Below are 14,459 nucleotides of genomic sequence, written 5' to 3'. Positions count from 1 at the left end.
ACGTGCTTCCTAGCCCGACGATCACTAAACCTGTACTGATCTTAACTCTTCCGACTGAACTTGGTTAGGTCATAAACCTCAGCTGATTGGTCTCTTACAATTGAAAGGAACCAATGAGGGTTTTCGATGTATGGCACTCATTTGAATTACCCACGCTAAACCCCAACGATCGTATGGCGTTCAACGACTCGGCAGTATCTATCTGTTCATTACTCTCCAATCACAAAGATGTACAAACAACTAGCAGAGTTTCTGTTGTCTCAAACATGAATTTCTATACAATCAGTTCACTTATATATCAACTGTAATCAATTTTATGTACTGTTGTAGGAAGGAAGACAGGAAAATGTGTAAAATAAAAAGGGAAAGAGTACAGTATTATGTTGTTTTTCAAGTATTTTGCATCAAGCATGTATGATAGTCCTTTGTTGTGAAATTTTAAAGATTTATCTTTGATAACTTTGAGCATTGTTCTACCCTTTTTTTTTTTTTTAAGGATGTAGAACCCATTTGGTGGCTGACAACGTAAATGGCTCAAGGGAGGAGATCGAGTGGGACGATCTAGAGGCATTGATGAGATGATTGAAATGGGGGCATGAAGTCTTAAGCAGTGAGTGATCTCCATTTGAGGTAAGTGGCTTAGCATTTTGTAGTTTTTCTCCCCTACAGGGTCTTCGACAGGTGAGTGGCTATGATGGTTTTGTTTACCTTCCATCAACTGGTATTTGTGGTCCCTGCTAACAGAGAATTAAACAGTCATTATACTTTGGCCTGATTGACCAGTTCTTTCCTATGATTCAGGTCATTTGCAAGTAGATTGGTACAACTGATGTGACTCTTGTTCTCATGTTTTTTCAGCGGAGAGGGAATAAGGTTTTCGTTCATTTGAAAAAATAAAGTTGTGCACATTTTAAATGATTAGTACATCTCCCTAAAGTCATTTGTTTGTATACACGTACCTTAAATGTAGGGTACAGAATTTTGAAATACTGGACTTTTTTCAACCTCTATTTGAGATTATTTACCTCTTGTGAAAGTATGAGTCTTCTTTAATTATTGTGTTTTCTGTCGAAGATGGTAACAATTTTTGCTGTTGCGGAATACTGTATACTGTTAAGTTTTCATTGTTCATAGATGGTGTGAATGTACTCATATTTTATGTATGATAGTCAAGTAACTTGGACAAGAGAGGTCTTTTTCATTAGTTAATCTTGATTGTTGTTTAATACTGTATTAAGGTTTTGCCAGCCAATCTTTACCAATGTGTCACAGCAGTCAAGCATTGCATGGGGAATGGCATTGCTTTCGAGGGAAACAAAGTTTTCTGAATAGGGGCACATTTTGTTGAGGTTCCATGGTTTTGATCATCACATATATTTTTATTCGTTTGTAAATTTTTAATGACTACCCTCTGCAGACGTTGGAATTTTGGTTATTGATGTTTTATCATTGTATATAAAAGTTACTCAACTTCCGGAAATTCTGGTAACAGTTCATCTTGTACGGAAAGTGAGACTGTAATGTAACTTGATTTGAATGTTATTTTACAAGTAAGCTACCAGCAAATTTTGAAAAGTAATATATTGGGGTTCTGATAGTGTCAGTCTTTTATTTAACCTGGTTTAAGAATTTTTTCTGAAAGAGGTGTGTAATTTTTATTTTTAATAGTTCAACTTTAGTGTTTTTTCAGATTTACACACTTGCTAAATATAACTAATGGGAAATATGTCAAGTATTCATTCAAATAATAACCAGTTTTTTGATCTATGAAATTGTTTGATCTTCGTTGGATGACGTTATGGAATATGGTAATGGAGAGAGAGCTTATTAAGACAAGTGGGAAGTTGCATATTCATTTTAAGTAATTTGGTTGATAATGGTACTGCCAGTATATTTTATTTTCATTTGGTTGTTATTTTGCACTGGCCAAAGATGAAATGGCAGAAGTGGGGCAAATAAATAAAAAAAGAATTATAATTAAGATGGCCTGTAGGAAAGACTGTAATTCATGTGTTCCTAGTTTACTCACCACACCAGGAATACATGAGAAACAAAAGTCTGACAGATTTGGTGTTGAGTTTGTGATAGGAAAATGTAACTTGGGAGAAAGAAATCAGTAGGGAGAAACAGGGCTTGAATTCTTGCATATGAAGGAATTAAAGATGCCAAACAGTCTTTGAGAAGGCCTTAGAGAAGTTGATATTCAAGAATGGAGAAGCTGAAACAGATTAGTTTTATTGTGATGGGAATTACAGAGCATTAAAGAAAAATATTGGTCTTACACCAGTTGAAGCATGTTCAACACATTGACTGTGGTGTGCTAATTTAATAGAGGGAAATAGAAAGATGTAAAAAAGGCAGTCAGAGGAATAGACGAAATGGATACTGAAATAATAAATTAAATTATTAAGAAATTTTTTTAAATATAACATCAAAAGATAGATAGTGGGTACCACTTGAAAATGTATATGAATGGCAACAGGAGTATGCATGCAGTGTGACAGGATTTATAAGAGGCAGAAGTAATAGTACTGTATGTAGTGTAATATTAGTAAAGAGGCACAGATGTTGGGTTTTATAAGTATGCAGAGCATTAGAAGAGAATGTCCTTGAACTTCTGGCAAAGGACAGGCAGGGAAAGGGGACACAGTACTAAAGACAGGTGGCACAGGCAAGTGGTACTTGCATGTAATGGAATCGGAATCTCAACACAGCAGAGGGAAATGGAAATGTCCAGTATAAAAAAGTTAGTGCTCAAAGACAAAAAAGATGTGGAAAGGGCAAAGTATATAAAAGCTGAAAATGGAGAGGTTGAAGTTAAAAAGGAAAAGAATGGGATAATGATTGAGGTAGTGTTGAGAAAATCCTTGGAACTAAGAAAATGAATATGAACTAGAGGAAGGTGGCATGGCAAGAGAAGCTAATAAACTGTTTAACTGTTGTAGAGGTTAAAAGCCCCAGGACCATCAAGAAAAAGAAGCAAGTTAGTAGAAAGAGAGAGAGAGAGAGAGCATTTTCTATGATTTTACCTGAATATATAAGAAAATTGATGAAAGAGCTGAGACCAGAAGATTGAGAAAAATGAGTACAATAAGGATACACAAAGGAAAGCAGAGTATGCACTGCAATGTGGAATTGAGTACAATATTGGTACATAAAGGAAAGCAGAGTATGTGCGGCAATGTGGAATTATACGGGAAAAAGATTGTTTGAACGTGCTATGGAAGTAATTTGGTTGGTCTTGGAGAAAAGTTGTTAAAATACATTATCGACATATTGGTGTGCTGTAAGAGAGCTCAACAAAAGCAGTCTTTAAAGAGGTTGCAACTACAGGAAAAGTTCCATACAGAGGCCAAGAGATTGTAACATATTTGTGAATCTTAGGGTTCATGTGACTGAATACGGAAGGCAAATAACTGCATTGGTATCATGTAGAAAACATACCAAAGAATGTTTCAAGTAGTTAATGTTGCTCTACCATGACAAGATCTAAAAGCAAAGACAGTTATGAGTAATTTGGAAGAATGGGATAATGGTAGCAGGCACAAAGGAGTGCAGAAATGGAGGCTTCTGGAACCTGCTAAATGCAGGTGGTATAGTGTTATTAACTGCAGAATGTAAGGAAGAGGCTGTGGAAATGTTTAAAAGGTGGAAGAACAGAATGGAGAATGGGAGATTGAAAATCACAAAGCAAAACAAAACTAAAGGTGATTGGCAAGGAAGTAAGGAAGAGGTATTACAAGGAAAATGGTCATTCATGCTCTGTAGGTAACAGATTGTCACAGGATATCCTCAGGATTACAGGATATACATTTAGTAAGAGAGTTGTGATGTATGATTAGTGTTATAATACCAAATATGGAAGAGATGGAAACGGGCGGCCTTATGGGAGATGGAAAGGCCTTTAGAAGAGGCAGAACATTTCCATTATTTTAGGGATGTATTATACTTGGAAGCAGGTATTAATTTAAAAGGACAGTAAGAAAAAAAGATAGTAGATGCATCCTAGATAAAAAAAAAAAAAAAAAAAGAGGAGGAGGTAGCTAGACTTGTAGACTTAATATCTTGTTAGTAGAGAGAGCAAAGACTTAACTACGTGTACACAAGACCCATAGCGTTCCACAGGGGAACATAGCAACTGAGAAATAACTTGGTGAGATTTTAAAAAATGATAGACTAGAATGTTGAGATTCTTATCCAGAGTGTATTGGGAAGAACATATTAAAAAGGATGTGGCAGGGAAATGCGATATTAGTGGCTGGGAAATAAACCAAGATCGTGTAGGGAGATGGTTTGGGCATGGAACTGGAAGGGATGAGGAACAGTTAATCAGAAAAGTAGTGAAATGGTGTTAAAAGACTAATAGGAAGGCCCAGGAAGTCATAGAAAAGGGGGCATGGATGAAAACTTGGATCTGATGGATGTTCAGGTAGAAAGTGCATTTAACGTCCTGAAAGGAAAAACTGACTTGATGCCTAATTGAATTGTATGGTGCATTGTGCATTCATTATTGTAAAGCTTGTCAGAAATTTTATGAGGCTAGCTGTAATTGCTGAGTAACTGTTGCAAACATACAACAAAATGTTATGCTTAAACTTATGCAAATTTTTTTTAATTTGTAAATTTTGTGCATTCACAAGTAGCATGTAACCGTCGAGTTGAGCAGTCAACTTTGCACATCATTTAAAGAATGACAGTACATTACTGTAATAGTACCCCTTTGTAAATTAGCTTTTTCTTTATAATTTGTATTTAAGACAAAATATTCTCTGTTTTTTCATAGTTAGAATGGTGCAACACTCACAATTTTATACATTGAGTTAGTATTTGTCACTGAAAAGAACAAATTGCAGTCTTTCAGGTAAAACTACTTGTATTTTGAGTATGCGTTTGTTTTTATAAGTAGATGGAAAAGCAAGAATTTTTTGTTCATAAAATATTGCATGGTTGGATTCAGTTCGTTTTACCCAAATTCCCTTCAGTAGTTTTCATAAAGTATTGATTAGGTAGGATCTGTACTACAGCACATAAGATTTGTAAACATTGTGAACAGCTGATACTTTTTAATAGAATTTTGCTTGATTTCACTTGTGCTTTCACTTACATCATCTTAGTTCAACACACTAACAATTGAATTAAATTTTTTGGTACCTACTTCAGCAAACTCTACTGTGAGTATAGCAATATTCGTTTTGGTGCTTTGCACATTTGAGAAAATTATTAACAAATAGTTTAGTAAGACTGCTTAGTTAACATGTTAACACTCTTAGGGCTGGCCTCATAAGAGAAAAATAAACAATACAAATACTTCCTGATTTTATGAAGGTGGATAGTTCTTTGCTGAAGAATGTCAACCTGAATATAGCCAAAATATAATATATGTTTGTGTAAGGCAGATGGATAGTTTACTTGGTTAGAGTGTGCAAAAGTAAAATTTTTGTTACTATACTTTGTAAATATTCTTTGGAAATCACTCATATTTGATGACTTACTTTTTCAACAATATTGATAGTTTCAGAAGAATTCATTAGATTTGAAAGACTTTAAAAGAAAAGTGACATATGCATTTGATATTTATTGCACATATATGATTTAACCTAGTTCTACTTCCAGCGTGCATCTTACTTATTCCAAGTCATTATTTTATTCTTTGATATGTGGTAACAAGTACTGTAATTTTCATGTAGAAATTACATGTAATTTTTTCTGTTAGTAATTCTAAATGTTAATTTTTTCCATGAGAAAGGAGTACTTTGTATAAGAAAATGGATCATCCTATTAATCTCTTCATACCATATGACTTTTAGGGAAGTTTATAATAAATTTTTATTCTATATTTAGGGAATTTTATAATAAATTTTTACTCTGTATTCAGTTTCACTGCCATGCATTTTTTATGTCAGTGATGACAAGAGTGGGGAGAGTTATGATAGATTCTTACACTATACAGTAATACCTCGAACTTACGCAAGGTTAGGTTCCAGAACCTCTTGTGTAAGCTGTACTAAAATTCATATTTCATTACAGTAGAGAGAGAGAGGGTGGGGGTTGTCCTCACATTAAATATCAAGAGAGTGAAGTTATTCATGAATTATTATGGAATGAGAGAGAATAACAAGAGGGGGAGGTTTGTTCTTATGTTAAATATCGAGAGAAGTTATTCGTGATTTATGACAGAGAGAGAATAACTTTGGAAAGAGAGAGAGAGAGAGAGAGAGGTTATTCTTACATTAGATATCAAAAGATGGAAATTCATGATTTATGAAGGAAAGAGAGAGAGAGAGATTTCATTTCCTACCGTTTGCGGTCAATATGTCAAGATAATTGACAGTTAAGGTACACCCCCCCCCCTCACTCCGAAGGATAGGAGAAAAGCCTGGGAAATGTATTATTACTATAGAAATGCAAAAAGTTGTAATTGTAGCATGGAAAATATGAAAAAGTTAAAAACAAAGTAAGTCACGTTTATAAAACTACAGTATACAAAACAAATAAAACATACATGTTACATGCATAAAAAATCTCTTACCTCAGTGAGAGAGAGAGAACAAAAATACAGTTCATATGTCAAAGCAAATATTAAAGTACCGAGAGAGAGAGATGTTTACATCAGCAGTTATTTTGTGATTTTTATTTATTTTATTGTATTTTAATGTAAGGTGTGCTAGTATACAGTATTTATGTATAAAATTAACAATAATACAAATTTTACATACCTATTTTAAACATAAAAGTATTAAATTACTTCAAAAATTAAACGTAACCACTTCTGCAGGGTTTCTCAAGGGTTTTGCAAATGTCACGTCTGGGAAAAATCGCGTATGCCAATTAGTTAGGTTCCAATGAAAAGTTTGTGTCTGTGAATGCGCGCAACTTGAAGCGCATAAGCTGGGGGTATTACTGTATTCTGATGATGGTTCTACTACCAGCCATTGTATATTGTTCATGATAACAAAAAAGTTGATGTAGTTAAAGGGGAAATTACAAAAGTCCATAAGTAGGAAATTGAGTATATTACCTTTCTACATACCGGGTGCTAATGCTTATTTTTATCACCTTTCTACATACCGGGTGCTAATGCTTATTTTTATCATAAGGCTATTGGTGTTAATAGGTTCATCAGTAGGGTGTTTGTGCTTTTTGCCTAATTGTTTTTGAAAGGTGGAATGTGAACAATTTGGTGAATTGGTTGTCACTAGTAACTCTGGCGTATTCACAGAGATCTCTGATTGCCAGACAACAATGATGATGACCTCCATATTTTAAATTAGTTTAATAGACCACTGAGTCAAAATTCTGGGCTTTGTAGGGCTTGCCAAAAGGATTTGCCCTTAAACAGAATTTGAAAATGGAATGAGGTAAAGTTGAAGGAGACAGTTAAGTTGGAAACAGCCAAAGGATAAAGCAGTTCTGCTTGCCCTGGAGGAATATTCTTAAAAATAAAAAAAAATCAATATTCCCCATGATTTATGCTGTCTGTGGAACAATGCAAGTAATTCCTCCTGAAGGGAAATATATAAATAATGTAAACAACTTTCACATATAAGTAAAAGCTTTTATAGTCAGAAATGCATACACTGTGTAAGTAATTTTCTTTAAAATAGGTATTGAATGGCTATAGGTAGTGAAAGAAATTTTTGTAGCCCACTTGGTACAGAAGGCATCTACACCCATGGGTTGCAGGCCTTCAGGTTGTAAAAATATATTCAGTGGGTTTTGAAAGGGATGGAATAATTATAATGAAGGCTTTCTATTCATAATGTACTAAACAGTAAGCTTAGTGGTGAGCATGTTGATTAACATTTTAGAAAAACAATTCAGTCAAAGGGAATGATAATTTTAGGTTATTTAAGCCTCAAGGAACTCTTAGGGCTTATGCTGAAAAGAGGCTTGATGGTTACCTGTGTCTATTTTGAAGTTATGTGAAAAATGCTCTGGTTTAAGCATGGTGCATAGTCAGTTTTTATTATTCCCAGGATTCAAGTGGCGGGTAATTGTTCTCAACATTTAAGGGTAGTTTCTCTGAGTGTGTATATATATATATATATATATATATATATATATATATATATATATATATATATATATATATATATATATATATATATATATATATATATATATATATTGTGTTTTTAAGCTTACAGTGTCATTACTAGTATACAGTACAGTAATTAGAAAATATGTACTTTTTTGTTTTTTATTGTTATTAGGTTTGCCTTGTGAGTCCGTGGAGCTTAGGATGGTATAAATGTCTATAATTCTTTGGGTACATTTTTCCAGCTATCCTGAAGGAAGTGTCTTGACTGTTGACTCTATTTTCATGGAATTGTGGAACTTTGTATACAATATTCTTAGATTTGAGGTGGCACATAATGTACTTGCATTGCATGATACAAGTGCTTGACATATGTTGATAGATTGTCTGATTTGTGGTTGCCATGTGGTATACATGTTATAAATATTATCCTAGTAATGTATTACTCTTGGCCTTTAGTTTACCAATCTGTGGAGGTTTATTCTGATTGAAGGAATAAGAGATGTGTTTAATGTTTGATATCGGAGGTTGCTTTGTAGGTGTTGCATTGCTCATAAAATAGCCTGAATTACATGGCTCACATGGAAATTTTGTTGTGGAAGTGTTTAGTGTCTTATTGATATTGTTCATTGTGGCTAGTTTTGTCATTGATCTGATGTTAGGTGGAAATGTAAGCTGAAAATGCTGAACTGTATGCAAAGTCAATATTTTAACATTTTTCCTTTTTTTAGAGTTATGGGAATGGCACTGATGTGATCAAAAACACAATCAAAAACATAATCTGTGTCATTTTAGTCAATACCACAAAAATGAGGTTGCATAAAACATTTGAACATGGCTAAAGAATTTGGTTCATTGTGGTTTACCCTTAAATATTTTGTTAATTGTTCTTAGGCAGTTTACTCGGGTATATTTTCCTTTCGTCATTCAAGATGCAGCAGATAAACTAATATAGTACAATTGTCAGAGAGGCTTATATGCAGTACTTACAGTAGGCTTTTTGAAGCTAGATGTGTGTCCTTGATCTATAAGAAAAAAACTGGAAGTTTCTACCTGTATTCAAGTAGATTGTTGTATTTTGTCAACTGCTTTTGTCTTTGCATGTAAATTAAGCTATTTAACTGTTGAAAAAAGATGTCAAAGTTTTTTTTATTTATCATGGCTGCAGTTTTTTAACTGAAATATAAAGTAACAAAATATATCATGCCTAAGTTTATCCATTGGAACATATGTCCTACCCTATTTGAATGCATGTTTGAAGACTTTACTTTTTAAAAACCATTGTCATATCAGTGGTGAAATATGATTTTGGGGATTAACACAAAATATCAGTAGGTTCTTATTGTACCGTAATTGCTTTCTTACTTTTGCTTTTTATTTGCAGAAATGTAGTCCTCTATTGTGCTATAGTTTGTTTCAGTTGATTAGATACTTTTCATTGATTCAAACCTAAGTTTGATTAGTGTACTACTGTGGTGTAGTGATATTTCACATTTAGATGGATGATTGGTACCGTTTGCTCGGTTGTTTTGCATAGGCACAGTGTCTTAAAATGTTTTGTTGCAAGGTACTAATTGGCAATTGTGTATTTTCTTGTTAGTTTATTTGAAAGTAAATTTTTTTCTTTACAGCAGTTATAGTGAACATTACCTTTAATTTAATGATAAGTTTTCTCTTAAGTTATGAACGAATGAATATATTGTATTATGTCGTAAGGGAATTGTGATGGGTGATATATACCTATCTTAGAAGTCACAGGGGCTTGTGTGGAGATTAAGGAAAGTTTGCCCCCTGTTCCCCCCCATGGATATTTTTGAAATTGGAGTATATGAAGCACCTTCATGTTGTGCAGGACAGCTCTTGAAAGGTATGGGTCATCACTCTTAAAGTCATGTTGTCATAAGCATAAATAGTACTGTAAAGCATCTCATCCTATCTTAAAGTCGTTTCTTGTCTCATTCAGCTCTCTAAAGAATTTCTATTGTGACTGGCAGTCATGTTTTATGATGGACAGAGACAGTGGACTAGCCCATCAGCTTTGCATTATGCCAATTTGCAATTTAAATGAACTTATTTTTTGAAAAGTGCCACCTACAGAGCAAGCAAAACCTTGTCAATTCATGACATTTTGAAAACTCGTTTTGCTATTTTAAGTAAAGAATGGAAGTTATTGCATAACATTTTGCTCAAGTTTCAGATTTAAAAGTAAGGGTTGTATTGATCACACATTACAAAGCACTGCATATAGCTGCTAAGAGTTTTCAGAATTTGATCATACTTTGGATGTATCCATCCTGTCAAAAAGTTATGGGATGTATTGATCTGTATTGTTTTAAGCTTTTGTATTTATTTCATATTTGTTGTCCTGATCCAATAATTCAGGTTTTCTTGACCACACCTGTCTTACCAGTCGAGCCTATTGTCGTTGGTGTAGCCGAACAAGGCTTTCTGTACCACTTAATTTGTCTATAAGAGGTAAGTGGGTGTTTTATAGTGACAATGAAAACGTGCCTAACCGCAATCTTTAAAATTTTTCTCTTTTTTTCTATATACATTGTAGAAAATATGGAATGAAATTTATTGCTTGTTGGGCCCTACCATATTGGTATCATGATGTTAATACATTATTTGTTTTACACATAGTATATAATGGTGATTAAGAATATAGGTTATAGCTGCTTAGTATAAAAGTAGTTAACAAACTGTTAAGGGTGAGGGTGTTTATTTAAATACACCACTATTGTAAACATATCACAGTACATTTACACAAATAAGCATCTAGATACTTCACAAAATGTTTACACAAATAAGCACTTAGCTACTTCGCCAAAATGTTTTTGCCTTACCATTTAATATTTTCCCCCTCATAGTGAATACATAGACCAGCATTAGTATTAAGATTTTATAGGCATCTGATGCTTATTTATACTGTAAGGAATGAGAAGGATATAAGTAGAGCTAAGAGTTCTGTGTCTTGTCTATCAGTATGTTTAATGATGTTTGGTTTAAGTGAAAAATAAAGTGAAATTATTATTGTCAATTATTCCTTGGGCTTTTGCAGAGGCATTTTCTGTGAGCAACGAGGTACTGTGCAGCATGAAGAGTGACTTGTCCCTTGTGCTTCTTCCTACCTCTGTTGCTGTTGGAGCTGCGATGTGTAAATTCGAGAAGATCTTTCCTAAGGTCAGAGTGATTGCGCCACTGCCACCGCTTTGTGCTAGCCAGGTGACCCCCTCAATTTCAATCTCCCTTCTAAGCTTCCTCCCTCGGTCTCTTCCCAGCCCTAAACCGTTATGAAGTCCCCAAATGGGTGTTTTTAGGTTTCACGAACTTTTGTAGTTGGTAAATGAGTTTGAATTTATTTTCTTATTAGGGATAGAGTATTGATAACTAAAACATGTAATGTTTATTGTATCAGGTTTATTTAATTTTTTTTAAGATAATTTTTATTTTCATAAACTCAGACTTGCATCGTGTATCATTGGAATGTAATACTAGGGTGACAAAACAAAACCAAAAAAATTTCTTTTGTTCATCTTAGTGTAGGAGTGATATCAACTTCTTCAAAACAGAATTGTGAGGCTGTTAAGGAGTTCGTTGGTTGTCCGGTCACATTCCAACTCTTATCTCTTCACTCTAGTAAGGTGAGATGTTATGAATTGTGTAATAAATGTACAAATTTATTGCAAGTGATTTTATTATCCTGGTACATATGATTTTCTGTATCATATTATGCTGAGTATTGTTGCTATGAGGAATAGATCTCAGCCATCAGTAAGGTTTTTAGGATAATTAGTATCATACACAGAGCTGAATGGCCTCCCCAACTCCTTGGCTACGCTATATTGCCCAAATTTCATACATTCATTATCGTACAAAATCGACCAATGGAATTTCATCTTGATACCAGGTGCAATTATTGACAATGTGGAATGTTTCGTCGTGATTCTTGTGAAGGGGTGCCACCATTCATGATGAACATATATTTTACTGTGGATTTCCAAGTGAAATATGCATATTAATTAACCCTTAAAAGCCGAAGCCCTATTTACAAAAACGTCTCCCATATGCCGGCGGCGTTCGTGAGCTAGCGCCAAGCGGAAAAAAATTTTTTTTCAAAAAATCCCAGCACGCTTAGTTTTTAAGATTAAGAGTTCATTTTTGGCTCCTTTTATTCTCATTGCCTGAAGTTTAGTATGCAACCATCAGAAATGAAAAAAATATCATTATCATATATAAATATTGGAATATATGACAGCGAAAAAAAAAAAACTCGTATATAATTGTATACAAATCGTGCTGTAAGCAAAACGGTTAAAGCTAATGAGTTAATTTTTTTTAGTTGTATTGTACACTAAATTGCGATGAATTTGGTATATAACAGATTGTAAAACGATTAAAGCAACACAGAGAAAATATTATCACAAAATGATGCATGAATTAAACGCCATGAACGTAAAAAAAGTTTTCAAAAATTCACCATAAATCGAAATATTGTGCTAGAGACTTTCCAATTGTTTCAAAATGAAGGAAATTGATTGAATATTACTAGACTGTAAGTTTTTTTAGCTTACAATTGCATTTTTTTACCATTTCGATCGAGTTAAAGTTGACCGAAGATTAATTTTTTTCTATTTATCGTTATTTATATGAAAATATTTTAAAAATGGTAAAGCTAAAAGCATGATTTATTTTTTGTTGTATTGTACATGAAATTGCGCACATTTTGATGTATAACACTTTATGTAATGAATAATATAAAACGGTGAAAAAATTACGACAAGGTGACTCAAGAAATGCTAGGATTTTTAGCGGAGTTCGTGCGCGGGATGGAAGGAAAAGTTTTTTCAAAAATTCACCATAAATCGAAATATTGTGCCAGAGACTTTCCGTTTGTTGCAAAATGAAGGTAAAGGATTGATTGTTACTAGAATGTAAGAATTTTGGCTTACGATTGCGTTTTTCGAGCATTTCGATCGAGTTAAAGTTGACCGAAGGTTGATTTTTTTCTATTTATCGTTATTTATATGAAAATATTTCAAAAATGGTAAAAGCTAAAAGCATGATTTATTTTTTGTTGTATTCTACATGAAATTGCGCACATTTTGATGTATAACACTTTATGTAACGAATAATATAAAACGGCGAAAAAATTACAACAATGTGACTCAAGAAATGCTAGGATTTTTTGCGGAGCGAAGGAAAAAGCTTTTTTCAAAAGTTCACCATAAATCGAAATATTGTGCTGGAGACTTTCCGTTTGTTGCAGAATAAAGGTAAATGATTGATTGTTACTAGAATGTAAGAATTCTGGCTTACGATTGCGTTTTTCGAGCATTGCGGTCAAGTCAAAATTGACCGAATGTTAAAATTTTGTCAGTTATCGTGATTTAAATGAAAATATTTCAAAACTGTTAAAAGCTAAAAGAATGATTTATTTTTTGTTGTATTCTACATGAAATTACACACATTTTGATGTATAACACTTTATGTAACGAATAATATAAAACGGCGAAAAAATTACGACAAGGTGACTCAAGAAATGCCAGGATCTTCCTAGGGGTCGTAAAAGGCACAGGATGTGGTCCTTGATCACCTTCAGTCACACGTGGGCGAACAACACGGCACTGAGAAGCTGGGTCACTTTGGCTGCTGGGTCCTTCTCCAGCATCCCAGTCTAAAACTCGTCTCACACGCTCACTACCGACAGGCAGTATGCTCCTTTCACGGTCCTGACGGCTTTGAGACATCTCTGCAAACGTCCTGTTGCAGCACAAATACGCAAACACTCGCCAAAGTTCTGCAAAACACAGATGCGTCAAAAAATCGCTCTCGCACGGTCCGACACTGATGCTGTCTGGTGCGAGAAGGAGGGAATTCAAGCGCATGCGGCGTCTGGGTGACGCTTATAAACAAAACAACAGCTTGATCCGTGAACTCCCAGCATCCCTCAAGGCGCGTGATTTGAAACCTTCCGCAAACTAGGCCTATAATTATTTTTCCGCAAATATTTAAAAAAAGCACTTTTAGTCGACGTATGGTACGTCCACTTGACATCCAACAGACAATTTTCGTCGACGTATGGTACGTCCATTAGGCGTTTAAGGGTTAAGGTATATACCTGATGGAGCTTTAACATGTTTCCAATGTTTCTGTTGTTTGAATCCATTCTTAATAAGGTAGGTGCTATTTGTTGAAGGCTGAGAATTTAGAGAAGGAAAAGTGTTCTTGCATTGATAACTTTGAAGTGTTAATAGTTTCTGTTGTAGATGTTGAGCATGCAATTTTGTTAGTAGATAAAATATTTTTCTTGAGTTAATTCAATATGTAGCTTTCAGACTATTAAATGTGAAAGTAAATACAACCATATGATACTTTGGTGTTCTTTACACTGATCATATGTTGCTATATTACTGGCAGT

General features: G+C 34.0%; 1 protein-coding gene across 2 annotated transcripts in view; it reads left to right on the top strand.

Moving 5' to 3' along the window:
- The window catches only part of LOC136838795 (luc7-like protein 3), a 57,244-nt gene extending 45,522 nt beyond the window's left edge, over nucleotides 1–11,722 (top strand). Inside the window, exons 9-11 of one of the 2 annotated variants that reach the window (XM_067104360.1) lie at nucleotides 497–630; nucleotides 10,421–10,513; nucleotides 11,100–11,722. The gene's annotated coding sequence lies outside the window, so the exon portion shown is untranslated. The remainder of the gene's footprint in view (nucleotides 1–496; nucleotides 631–10,420; nucleotides 10,514–11,099) is intronic. The other variant, XM_067104359.1, reaches the window with a different exon arrangement.
- Nucleotides 11,723–14,459: the final 2,737 nt, after the last annotated feature.

The sequence above is a fragment of the Macrobrachium rosenbergii genome, chromosome 5, assembly GCF_040412425.1.
Source record: "Macrobrachium rosenbergii isolate ZJJX-2024 chromosome 5, ASM4041242v1, whole genome shotgun sequence".
NCBI classification, from domain to species: Eukaryota; Metazoa; Arthropoda; class Malacostraca; order Decapoda; family Palaemonidae; genus Macrobrachium; species Macrobrachium rosenbergii.
The sequence above is the reverse complement of the archived record's forward strand: the minus strand, read 5'-3'. Positions and strand labels throughout refer to the sequence as shown.